This window comes from Mus caroli, unplaced genomic scaffold (genome assembly GCF_978045245.1).
Source record: "Mus caroli unplaced genomic scaffold, Mus_caroli_1 scaffold_13, whole genome shotgun sequence".
Classification (NCBI taxonomy): Eukaryota; Metazoa; Chordata; class Mammalia; order Rodentia; family Muridae; genus Mus; species Mus caroli.
In genome coordinates this window covers 62,095,211-62,107,879 of record NW_028227268.1, presented here as the reverse complement: position 1 = coordinate 62,107,879, position 12,669 = coordinate 62,095,211, and the positions used below count along the sequence as shown (strand labels likewise).

General features: G+C 48.9%; 1 pseudogene; it reads left to right on the top strand.

Annotated features, from left to right (window-relative positions):
- Positions 1-5,359: 5,359 nt before the first annotated feature.
- LOC147001495 (L-lactate dehydrogenase A chain pseudogene) lies at positions 5,360-6,937 on the top strand (annotated as a pseudogene).
- The last annotated feature ends 5,732 nt before the right edge of the window (positions 6,938-12,669 follow it).

The following is a 12,669-nucleotide window of genomic DNA, read 5'->3' as shown; positions in this document are numbered from 1 at the left end:
ATCCTGGTGGGGGTCCCTTAGCTGTCATATGGCAGATGTCTAGAAGCCAGAGTGGGAAAGGTCAATCTGATCCTTTATACCCAGACTCTCACAAATCTACCCAGGTCTCTCGAGAACTACACAGTTTCCTACAGCTCCATCAACAATCAACAGCCTATTTTTTCAAGGTACCATCTCCCAATATAACCACACTGAGGACCAAGCCTCTAATAGATGAAAGATATGTGGGTGGATGGAGCTAAATACCATTTAAATAATGATGCATGCTTCTGCTTTTAGTGCTCCCACTCAGTGCTCCCACTCAGTGCTCCCACTCACCCTGCCCAGGTTTTATCCTTGTAAGGTCTCAGAACCAAGAAGACCTCCAGAAGGCCTCCTCTAAGAACACCCCAGAAAGCTGGAGTGGCAACTCCCTCCTTTGGCACACAATTTTCCCAGTCTCTTCAGCCTTGGCACCAGTCTGTGGCAGAGTAAGGAGGGTCCTTATTCTCCTTTGTAGAGCTGCACCCAAGTCCTAGAGATGTACCAGGCAAGGATCAGTTGCTTAATTAATATTTGAGAAATATCCATCTTATTTTAGCATTCCCACCCTGCCCTCCCCAAAATAGGTTTAAAACAAAAACAAAAACTTGTGCAATGAGATAAAGTTCTCACAAAGTAGATTGCTGACCCCTGCCGCACACCACCCACCACATATCTTCCTGGTTTTAAAGAGTCATATAGGAAATCAAGAAGCTAATTTAAAAAAAAAATCTCTAAAATTCTAATGGAGTTAATCGACCAACAAAAAGATAAGATATGATTGATACAGTCAATGAGATGTTACTTATCTTTAAAAAGAATGGAAATTCTGACCCAAGCCAACCATGGAAACAAACACAATCAAGGTCCACTCATAGAGACCCACGAAGGAATCAGACTTGTGGAGACAGAAAGGAGAAGGGTGGAGCTTGGACTGGAGGCGGAGCTTTTGGGAGATGGGTTCAATAAGCCCAGAGTTTCAGTATAAGGAGGGAGCTCTAGAGATGAAGGCAGGGATGGCCACACAGCATTGTGACTACATCCAGGACCACAGCATCACATGCTCACAACAGTTAAGACAAGGGGCCAACTGTCATGTATATTTTATCCTAACTCAGTCTTTATATGCCACACACAGTATGGATATCCAAAAGAGTGTATGAAATGAATATCTATTTAAACCTAATTCCAAGATGAAGCCCTGAGTCGACCCTTAACTTTCTTCCCACCTTACCCTCTTTAAAAGTCAGATGGGTCATTTCTACTTCCTTCTACATTCTGCAGGCAGAGGATGCTGCCAATATCATGTCCTCTGTGGTTCCTTTCCTCCACGAAGATTTTGAGAGTGTTTTTCCCTTTCTCTCTTCCTTCCTTCCTTCCTTCCTTCCTTCCTTCCTTCCTTCCTTCCTTCCTTTCTCTCTCTCTCTCTCTCTCTCTTTCTTTCTTCCTTCCTTCCTTTCTCTCTCTCTCTTCCTTCCTTCCTTCCTTTCTTCCTTTCTTTCTTTCTTTCTTTCTTTCTTTCTTTCTTTCTTTCTTTCTTTCTTTTCTTTCTCTCTCCCTTCCTTCTTTCCTTCCTTCTTCCTCCTTTCCTTCTTTCCTCCTTTCCTCCCTTCCTCCTTTCTCCACCAATTCTTGCTGTTTTCTGTTAAACTTATGCATATGCCATATCCTTGTGCTGTCTCATGTATTTTACAGTTAAATATAAATATGTAAAGTGCTAACTATGAAGACTGACACCTTTGTAAAAACCTGACTGTTTTGATAGCCTCTGGGTAGAGATGCATAACAGCAGAGACAGAAGCCACTGTGCGCAGGTTGACAAGTTGGATGGTAACACAGCCGAATGTGCTCCTGGATAAAATGTGTCTTAAGTAGAGCAGAGAGCGCTACATAAAAACTAGAAAGAAAGCAAGGGAAAACGCATGTCCTACAAATCAGACTGATGGAAATCTCCCCCATCTCTGCTCCAATGTGTGCTGGCTCATTGAAGAAGGCACATAAACAAGTCATTCTTTCACCAAGGAATCCCACTTTTAGGAAATAACCAGAGATGTGCACTAAAATTCATATACAAGACACCCTTCACAGTCACGTCTGTAATCAGGAAAAAAATGGAAGTGACCTAAATGTTAAGCAGCAGGGGACAGCTCCAAGCATCAAAGTGCCTGAATTGTTCTCCAGAGGCTGGTCTGGGAATGGGTTGGAATTTAGTTTCATATGAAAAAAAAAAAAAAAAAAGCAGACAGTGCTCTGATAGATTGCATGCTGGAGGGCAGCATGGTGCAGCTGCTTTGACAAGCATTCTGATAGTCTCTTGGCTAGGCACATATGCATATATCGCACAACCAGAAAACTTAATCGCAGCCCTTAACCCAGTAGAAATAAAAGCGTGGGGCCATGTGAACCTGGGGCTAAGTGTTGCCTGCGGGTTTTATTTACATAAGCAAACAGGAAACAGCCTAAGCACCAGCAGCTGCCAAGTGAGTGGTGAGCACACTGGTATGCTGTGCTGTGGAATAGCACTCAGCACTGAAAAGGAGGGGCCTCCGCACCTGTCTCCCAAGGGGTGTGATGAAGCTCTTTGCAGAGAACTGTGGTCCTGTTATGAAATCCCTCACACATGACATTTTTGAAAAAGGCAAACCATACAGGACACAAGTCAAGTTTGCCAGTGGGTAGGGATCACGTGCAAATGGGCGGAAGGTGCCTTCAGGGTGCAGAAAGTGCTCTATGTCATGACTGGGGTGATGTTCCCACAGCTTCAAGTGTCCATTCAAATTCCTGTGGGATCTTCTTGATAGGAGTACAGCTAGAGCACTCACCTCATGTGCAAGAGTCCTTGGGTTCAATCCCTACCACTGCCAAAAAAACAAAAAACAAACAAAAAAAAAACCAAACCAAAAACCCAGCTAAGCTATGTTTTAAACAGTTTTAAAGTCAGTTATAAAGTGACACAGTTAGTAGGGCTTCAATTGTGTGTGTTCCAGCGGGTAATCTCAGAAGCTTTGTAATAACAAAGCCCACAGTTTTGATGATTGCTGGACCAGTCTTACCCTGTTGTAACTGATTGTCTGAGGCCTTACCCACATGTTGACCCTCACTTCCCTCTTATGACTCAAAGGGTTTCCACAGTGACCCTTCGAGACAGTGGAGGGAGGCAGTGTCTGACCCCTCAACTGTCCTAGCCTGGAGTGTTTACTGAATTAAGTCACATGACCATGCCTCACCAGCAGGAAGGCTGGGAGGTGCAGGAGAGATGGACAAACAGCTAATGCCATCTCTCCCTTCTTTCACTCTCTTTTCACTAATGCAGGCTCTCTCATTTCCTCAAAATCGCTTGTTTTGCTTACATATGACCTAGCTCTCTCTCTCCAAACCTATTTCTGCCAGCCTCACCTGTGGGCTCCCTGCCCACAGCCTTCTGGCCTAATAGGCCTCTGTCCTTTCTAGGTAGCCCAATAATACAATGGGTTGGGACCAGAGAGGCACTGGAATTACTTCCAATAGAACCTTTCTAGATATTCTAAATCCTGAGCCATTTGGGACGCCCTCTCCAGGCACAGTCTGGCCACCCCACGAATCTCCCAGAGGTCTGCAGGGCTGCTTTGGGGAGGAAGCCATCTACTGGCGGTGTCTCCCAGAGCCTCTGTGTGGGTTCAAGGAGAGATTCTTTCTTTCCATTTTGTTTTTCCATCTTTCCCTATGGAGAGGAAGTTTTCTTACTTTCCCCAGCTGGTATCTTGTTTCTTAGAAGGGTGATGGTCTAATTTAGTCCCACTTTAAGTTTCAAGTCATCATAAGCCAGGGCATGGGATCAGCACTTCCGGTAGAACCTGAGGCCTCCTCTCCTCCAGGGTTGCTGTTTGCAGTAAATGCATCGCGCACACACACACACACACACACACACACACACACACACACACACCCTGCACCGCCCCCCTGCTTTGATCTCAGCTGCCTGCTCAGTAAAGCCAAAGGCAGTATGTGTGGAGCAGCAGGTGGGAGGCCACGCCCTTAATCCCAACCTTTAGCTTGAGATACTGCCCCCACTGACAGAGTTTGCAGGGTTTAAGGTTCCAAGTGCTTGAACTGCTGAACTCCCTGTCCCTGGAAGGAAACTCGCCAGCAGCAGGGGTGCTCCCTGTTCCTGCCCGTCTTTGTCCTGGATTTCTGACCTTCTCGATCCCTTTTGATTCCTTTTAAGTGTCTTCCTTACAAGACGTGCTGAATGCAGCTAAGAGCTATAAGCAGAGTTCACTTAGTCCTCTCTGCCCCTGGGGCTAGGAACTCAAGGACTGAGTTGCCTTCTAGGTGACCACATGGCTGTGGGGTGGGCTTCGGCCATGCTTAGTCACTGTCCTGGCCTGGTCCACCACAGCCAGGCTGAGGTTGTGATTGTGGGAATCCCGAAGGCAGCATTTCTCCGCTTAGCTCACTCTTGGCTTTGCTGGCTTGTGCTATGTTGTCTTTTGCAGTGCTAGGTTGGTTCCCAGAGCCTTGCCACTGAAGGCCACTGAGCCACACCCCCTGAGGCCCTATCTAAGCAACACTAGAACAGGCTGCATTGACAAAGTCACCTTTGACTCATGTTGGAGAAGTTTGCTCTGTCCCTGCACAATCCCCTGCAGCTGGGTGGGAATCTAGGACTGAGGATCTGGCTTCCTTCTCCTCTGGCTCACCAACCCCTTCCACCCTTGGGGTAGGAATACAGCTGCCTTACTGAGCAGCTGGACAGGCAAGGCGGAAGGCACCCTCCTGCAGTCTACAATATGGAAAAGTTGGTGGCTCTCCCTTCCTCTCTCTGGCCAAGGTGATACTTTGCGCATTAAGCATCTAGTGCAAAAGGCTAGGAGCCATTAGAAGGTGCCTCTGACCTGAGCATCTCTACAATATGTCATACATGAGCTATGTGTGTGTGTATGTGTGTGTGTGTACATGGATGTGTGTGCCTGAGTATAGGTATGTACATCACAAGTGTGCAGTGCAGGTGCCTATGGAAGCAGAAGGTAGGATCCTCTATAACAGTAGTTATAGGTGGCTGTGAGTGCTGGGAACAAAACTCCAGCAAGAGCAGCAAGCATTCTTAACCTCTGAGCGACCTCTCCAACCCCCTAATAGTGTTTTTGATGGTGTAACCCAAAGCGCTGGCAGAGTGTGTTACTCAGCCCTGGTCCTAGCTTGATACTTCTCTTCATATTCCAGATGGCTTTGCCCCCAATTAAAACAACTTACTAACTTGCAGAATGGGGATGTATGGTTGTTGGAGTAGGTGTAGCCTTGTTGGAGGAAGCGTGTCATTGTGAGTGTGGGATTTAAGACCCTCATCCCGGTGCTGGAGCCACTGTCGCCTAGCCCAGGCCACGCTGCTTCTGCTCGCCCGTCGCCCCCCATCGTGCACTAGCGGTCTCAAAAGATTCAAAGATGGCAACCCTCAAGGACCAGCTGATTGTGAATCTTCTTAAGGAAGAACAGGCTCCCCAGAACAAGATTACAGTTGTTGGGGTTGGTGCTGTTGGCATGGCTTGTGCCATCAGTATCTTAATGAAGGACTTGGCGGATGAGCTTGCCCTTGTTGACGTCATGGAAGACAAACTCAAGGGCGAGATGATGGATCTCCAGCATGGCAGCCTCTTCCTTAAAACACCAAAAATTGTCTCCAGCAAAGACTATTGTGTAACTGCGAACTCCAAGCTGGTCATCATCACCGCGGGGGCCCGTCAGCAAGAGGGGGAGAGCCGACTCAACCTGGTCCAGCGAAACGTGAACATCTTCAAGTTTATCATTCCCAACATTGTCAAGTACAGTCCACACTGCAAGCTGCTGATCGTCTCCAATCCAGTGGATATCTTGACCTACGTGGCTTGGAAAATCAGTGGCTTTCCCCAAAACCGAGTTATTGGAAGTGGTTGCAATCTGGATTCAGCTCGGTTCCGTTACCTGATGGGAGAAAGGCTGGGGGTTCACGCCATGAGCTGTCACGGCTGGGTCCTGGGAGAGCATGGTGACTCCAGTGTGCCTGTGTGGAGTGGTGTGAATGTTGCCGGCGTCTCCCTGAAGTCTCTGAACCCAGAACTGGGCACTGACGCAGACAAGGAGCAGTGGAAGGAGGTTCACAAGCAGGTGGTGGACAGTGCCTACGAGGTGATCAAGCTGAAAGGTTACACATCCTGGGCCATTGGCCTTTCTGTGGCAGACTTGGCCGAGAGCATAATGAAGAACCTTAGGCGGGTGCATCCCATTTCCACCATGATTAAGGGTCTCTATGGAATCAATGATGATGTCTTCCTCAGTGTCCCATGTATCCTGGGACAAAATGGAATCTCGGATGTTGTGAAGGTGACACTGACTCCTGAGGAAGAGGCCCGCCTGAAGAAGAGTGCAGACACCCTCTGGGGAATCCAGAAGGAGCTGCAGTTCTAAAGTCTTCCCAGTGTCCTAGCACTTCACTGTCCAGGCTGCAGCAGGGATTCTAGGCAGACCACACCCCTCTCGTCTGAGCTGTGGTTAGTTCAGCGGTGTTGAGGTGGTGTGGGGAAACATCTCACTCCCCACAGCTCTGCCCTGCTGCCAAGTGGTACTTGTGTAGTGGTGACCTGGTTAGTGTGACAGTCCCACTGTCTCCGAGACACACTGCCAACTGTGCAGGCTTCGATTACCCTGTGAGCCTGCTGCATTGCTGGCCCTGCGCACCCTCACCAAACATGCCTAGGCCAACGAGTTCCCAGTTAGTCCTAACCTGGCTCCAGTGTGTACGTCCATGATGCATATCTTGTGCATAAATGTTGTACAGGATATTTTATATATTATGTGTCTGAAGTGTGCGTTGCAATATTATGTGAGATGTAAGATCTGCATATGGATGATGGAACCAACCACCCAAGTGTCATGCCAATGAAAACACCAAATAAACCTTGAACAGTGAAAAAAAAAAAACCCTCATCCCAGCTGCCTGGAAGCCAGTTTCCTCCTAGTAGCCTTTGGAATAAGAGATGGAACTCTCAGCTCCTCCAGTGCCATTTCTGCCTCGACGCTGCCATGCTCCCACCTTGATGATAATGGACCAAATCTCTGAAACTGTAAGCCAGCCCCAATTAAATATTGTCCTTATAAGAGTTGCCTTGGTCATGGTGTCTACTCACAGCAATAAAATCCTAATTAAGACAGCAGCCATATTGCTATCTTATCCGTGGTGAACGCTGCCATCCTTCCCATTGATACTCACGATCTAAGATCTTCTGATGTGTCAGGCCTTTTGTTCATTCTATTGGCACCACAGAGAAAACCAGAGCCATAGTGTCTGTGCCTGGAAGGTTTGATGGAAGAAACAGGTAGGTGGTCAGGCACAGGTCATCCAAGGTGTCTGAAGTCAGTGAGGGGTTTGATCTATCAGACAGAAAGTTCATAATGTGCAGTACGGATGGGAAACACATTTCAACATGCCTTTATAAATTCCAGTGGCTGTGGGCAACAGGAGCTGTCCCTCAGTGAACCCTTGGTCCCTTGTGTGTCTGTTAGCTCTGTTCCTAACAGCCATGTCACAGAGTAGGTGCAATTGTGTGTCTGAGGTGGGTTTGGAGTTAGAACTCAACTGTGTTTGTTTTTTTGCAGCTGTCCCAGGCTACCTGGCCTTGACTCTCAAGTGTGAGCCATTCCCAAGTGAGTTGTGACCTCAGGTTCCCACACTGAAATGTGTGGGCAGGTAGGTTTGTCCTGATCAAAGCCTTCAATACATGAGAAAAAAAATTCTCTAGACATCACATCCAAGACTTTAGCCCAGACCTAAGGGTAGGAGCAGGACCCTGCTGCCAGACTCTCCTGGCCAGGGTATGGCTGAGCGCTTGTGGTCTGCCAGCCTTGCTTTCCTATCTGATGTGTTTGTTGCATGCCAGCTGCAGTGGGATGAGGCAATCGTCAGCTCCCATGGTGACTTGAATGAGAAATGTCCCCCATCGGCTCAGTATTTGAACACTTGGCTCCCAGTAGGTGGTGCTGTTTGGGGGGGGGAGTTATGGGAGGGGCAGCCTTGCTGGAGGAGTTACATCACTGAGGGAGACCATAGCCTTGCTCCACTTCCAGTTTGCTCTTTCTCCTTTGTGTTTGTGACTGAAGACGCGATCTCTGATTGTTCGCTCTGCCTGACACGTGTGTTGCCTCTCTGCCATTTTGGGCCTGTATCTCTCTGGAATTCCAAACCCAGATGAGCTCTTCCTTCTCTAAGTTGTCTTGGTCGTGGTGTTTCATCACAGCCATAGAGAAGTATTTAATGTGCCTGGAATGGAGAGTTCCCATCTGAGCTGAGTGCCTGTGGCCTGCCCCAGATGGAGGTACAGGGCTGGGGACAAATGACAGTGTCAGCAACAAGAGGACCAGGACTGGTGATTGGACTTTTTTCTTAATTTCCACCCCTTAATTTTCATGATGAGAGTCTAGGGTTAGATATGCATTAAGCCTGTCTTGAAGGTGAGAAACTGAGGCAGAGAAAGGTGAGGTGGTCTGTCTAAGCTTGCACAATGAGTCAAGGTGCAACCCTGGAAACCTGACATCCCAACGTTGTAGGCTGAGGCAGAATCGCCAGTTCCTGGGCAGCCTAAGCTACATAAGGAGACTCTGTAACCAAGCAAAGAGAAATGTATGTGGCTTTGGAGGGGCCCTAACATCAGTGAGAAGTCCTGCTCACACACACCAAGTTGACCAGATTTGGGGGGCTGGGACGTGAGGCCATGGCACCATGCCAGAGGCTGTCAGCTGCTGTCTTGGAGCTGGGGAAACAGGAACAGTGAAGCTAAGCCATGTGCCCAGAGTCACATAGCTTGTAAGTTTCAGTGGCAGGAAGTGGCTGTAGCAGAACTCTGAAGACAAACATGCCAAAAACACCCCAAGCACCAGAGCCAGCCTGGGAAATGGGCTCCGAGTGACAGTGCAGCCATCTTTCCCTTCTGAGGGAACAACCTCAGAAACATGCATCTCTGAGGTTCCCTCTGACCTGGCCAGCAGAAGAGAGAAGAAAGACATTTGGGGTGGGGGTGATGGTGATGGTGGTAACCCTATCTTGCCTGATTTGGGGGAGATTAGAGTAAATGTGTGCTCACCCCTCACAGGACATGGATAACAGGTCAAAGCAGCGATGTCACTCAGATCCCACCTGGTGAATCAGAGGTTTATTGGGGTCACTAACAGGAGTATGAGTAAGGGGTCATGTTCAGGAGCAGGGATGACTCCAGCATCGCTGGAAGGCCCATCCCTCCTGAGAACTCCCAGGAAACTTGGCAGGCTAGAGTGGTATCCCGTTCCTCCCCATCCCCAGTCCCCCATGCCCTACCCCCTCCACCCCCACCCCTTCCCCCAAGCAGCTCTATGGGGAAGTCTGCTCACCTAGCACCTGCTTTTCTGACGGGGGCGGGGGGGGGGAGCTTGTGACTCTGTAAGGCCAGCTTTCCTGGGTTCGTTCATCTATTTTCCCTTTTCTCCTCAAGGAGGGCATGTCTTATTTTGGAGGAAGTTCCTAGGTAGAGCCCCAGGAAGCCAAAAAGAATGTCAGGTGGGTGCTCACTGGTCCCTTGGAGGGGCTGGGTTCCTCATATGTCCCTAGCTGTAGAAACCCTGCCCTGTCTTACCTCCCAAGCCCTTACTGAGTGCTAAGCTCAGCTCTCAGGCTCCAGGTCTGGGAGGCAGGAAGATAAGTGCATGCTGGGCTGGGTACTCATCTCTCCAGCCAGCAAGCAAAAGGCTGGGGTTGGACTCTATAGTCTTGCTATGGGGGTCTCTGCACCCGAGGTCTGATATTGCTTAGGAAACCAAGGTCCAGGGAGCAGGAGGGACTTACCCTCTCTCCCAGCACTTGCGCGTAAGAGCCATCGCTGAAATCACACATTGCGTGGTTGAGGCCAGTGCCTTGCCTCCCTTCCGTCAGCCCACAGAAGCCCTGGGGATAGTAATGGCCTTTCCCTCAGAGGAGCTGTTCAGAGAGCAGATGTAGTGGAGCAGCTCCTAGTGTGGGCAGGCGCTTAGACAAAGTAAAGGTGTCACCAACCCAGGTGGCTGGGAACATTTATGCTTATGACAGTCCAGTGAGACAGATGGTTAGGAGTGGCCAGAGACCCTAAGTTGGGGACATGAGATGATGGTATAAATAGATGGGTGGACTGGCAGAGGTAGACCGTAAGCTTCAAAAACTGGGTTCCCCTTGGGTGGGGAGGGCTGTTTGCCAGTGGCTTCCTTGGCTCTTATGGGCAAGCCACAACACTGGTGGCATGGGATGATGTGTGCTCATATGGCCTGGGGCAGGACCAGCTTTTTCTTGTGTCAGGTGGGGTGGCAAAGTGGGCTGGGGGGGGGGGAGGCAATGCCTCAAGTAGACATCAGCTGGGGGCCAGGAACTGCACTGGACAACCACCCAGCTACGGGGTTTTTATTACTTACTCCTAAGCCAATATTGGGGAAACTGAGGTACAGAGAGGTCATGGATTTGGCCAAAAGCCAAACAGCTAGGAAAGGACAGAGCTAGGATTTGAACCCAGGTCTCCCAGCCACAGATGCTATGAAAGTGATCATAAACGCATCAGCCTTTTGGGGACCTCCCTAACCTCTGACCTGTACCTCACTGAACCATACTTCCCGTTACGCCTCCCTGTCAGTTCACCTGAGCCCCATCATGCATTCCCTTTGACTGGCTGAGGAACTCATGGTGCTCGTCCGAAAATAGTGTCTACTTGACCAGATATCCGGGCCTCAGGCCAACTCATGTGCCACTCCAGGTTCCCTATTCCATGATCTTGGAAGCACACAGGTTTTCCAGGTTCCTACTGGGAACTCCTGTGGAACCTCACCTTGGTCGTGGAAGTGCACCTTGTAGGGTGGGAAGGGATATCATTCCCCCCCCACCTTCAACCCTACCACCCACCCACCTTCCCTCAGGCTCCAAAGCTTCTTTAGGGATTCAGTGTACATCCTGACCCTCCCCCAGCATTCCTCGGGCCCTTCTTCTCCCTTTGATCTGTCTGCCTTGCTGCAGAAGGAGCTATTCATAGCCAAGATGATGCAAAATTTATAAAGTGTGGCTGGCAAGGCTGAAACCGCCCCCAGCGCATGGCACGCGGCCCCCCACCCCCACTCTGGAGGTTGGCTCTCCATGTGAGGGTGTATGTGAGAGTGAATGAGCGTGTGAAAGAAAGTGGGTGTGGAGCGGGGTTGGATTGCTTCACTATTAGACTGCTGTTGCTGTCATGGTCCCGGTGGGTCATCATCCCCTTCCTTGTCCTTCCCCTCCTTTATCCTGACAGGACTGGAGATGGAACTCAGGGCCTCTCACTTGTCACTTGGTGTTCTGCCTAATCTGGTTTTGAGCCCTTGTTACTTTTTAATTAATTAACTTTGTTGTCCTTGGTTTCTGTTTTGAGACAGGGTCTCACATAGTCCAGGCTAGCCTCAGACTTGTATAGCAGAAATTGGCCTGAGACTCACTTCCCTCCTGCCTCTACCTCCTGAGTGTTGGGATTGTGGGTGTGTGCCACCACACCTGGCTTCAGTGTGATGTTTTGAAATATGTATGCATTGTGCAACGGCTGCTTCCAGCTGAGTGACACTGTGTGACCACACACACTTGTCGATTTGTTTTATTTTTAATTTTTATTTATTTATTTATTTATTGTGGTGAGCACACTGCTCACTCCTTTCCAAGGCTGAATGATTCTGTCCTGCAGACAGACATGATATTCTCCTCCTGCCTCATCTTGGATAGGCAGAGCTTGCTGTTGTCTTTTGGCTGCTGTGCATGGCACTGTTGCCAAAGCTGGGGCCCACATTTTCTCTGAATACTTGCTTCAATTCTCCTAAGCAGAGAGACATGCAAATCCAGTTGTAGGTCATAGTCCCATTGCTATGAGGGCTGGTTTTCTTTCTGGTTGAAGCCTTGCAACAATCCTCAGGGACCCTACTACCCCCTACTTCCATCGTGCTCCCTGGCCCTGGGTGTGTCTACCCCAGGGCTGCATCCTCTGTATACTTCTCCCTACTTGTTAGCCCCTTGTATTACCTAAAGTGCCAGCCAAGGCCTTGAGCCCACAGGGACAGATGGTAAGGTCAGGATCATGGTGAATGGACCTGGTCTAGTGGGTCACAGTCAAGTAGAAACTGAGCCCCAGATCTGTCAGGCCCTTGAGTCCTGGGTTTTGACTGAAGCTGTGTATCTTCAGTGGGGACACCCGCCCACCTCCCACCCCTGCCTAGGCATGTCAACCACAGGTGGTACATAGCTCATTTTTCTGGAAACTAGTTTTCCTAGGAGATCTGGGAAGAAAACAATCCTAGGTAGACTTTGCTGATTATATATGCCTATGTATATGACTATATATGCCTATATATACTTATATATGCCTATGTCCTATAATATCATCTATCTATCTATCTATCTATCTATCTATCTATCTATCTATCTATCTATCTACCTACCTCCCTACCTAAATCCCTTAGTGGGGTATATAGCTCACAGCTCCCCATCAACTTCTGCAGTTGATATCTAGATGGGTGTCTTAGTGAAGTTTTCTATAGCTATGATACAAATCATGACCAAAAGCAACTTGGGGAGGAAAGGTTTCTTGTTTTTTTTGTTTTCACCTTACAGCTTCTAGGTCACTTTTCATTACTGACATA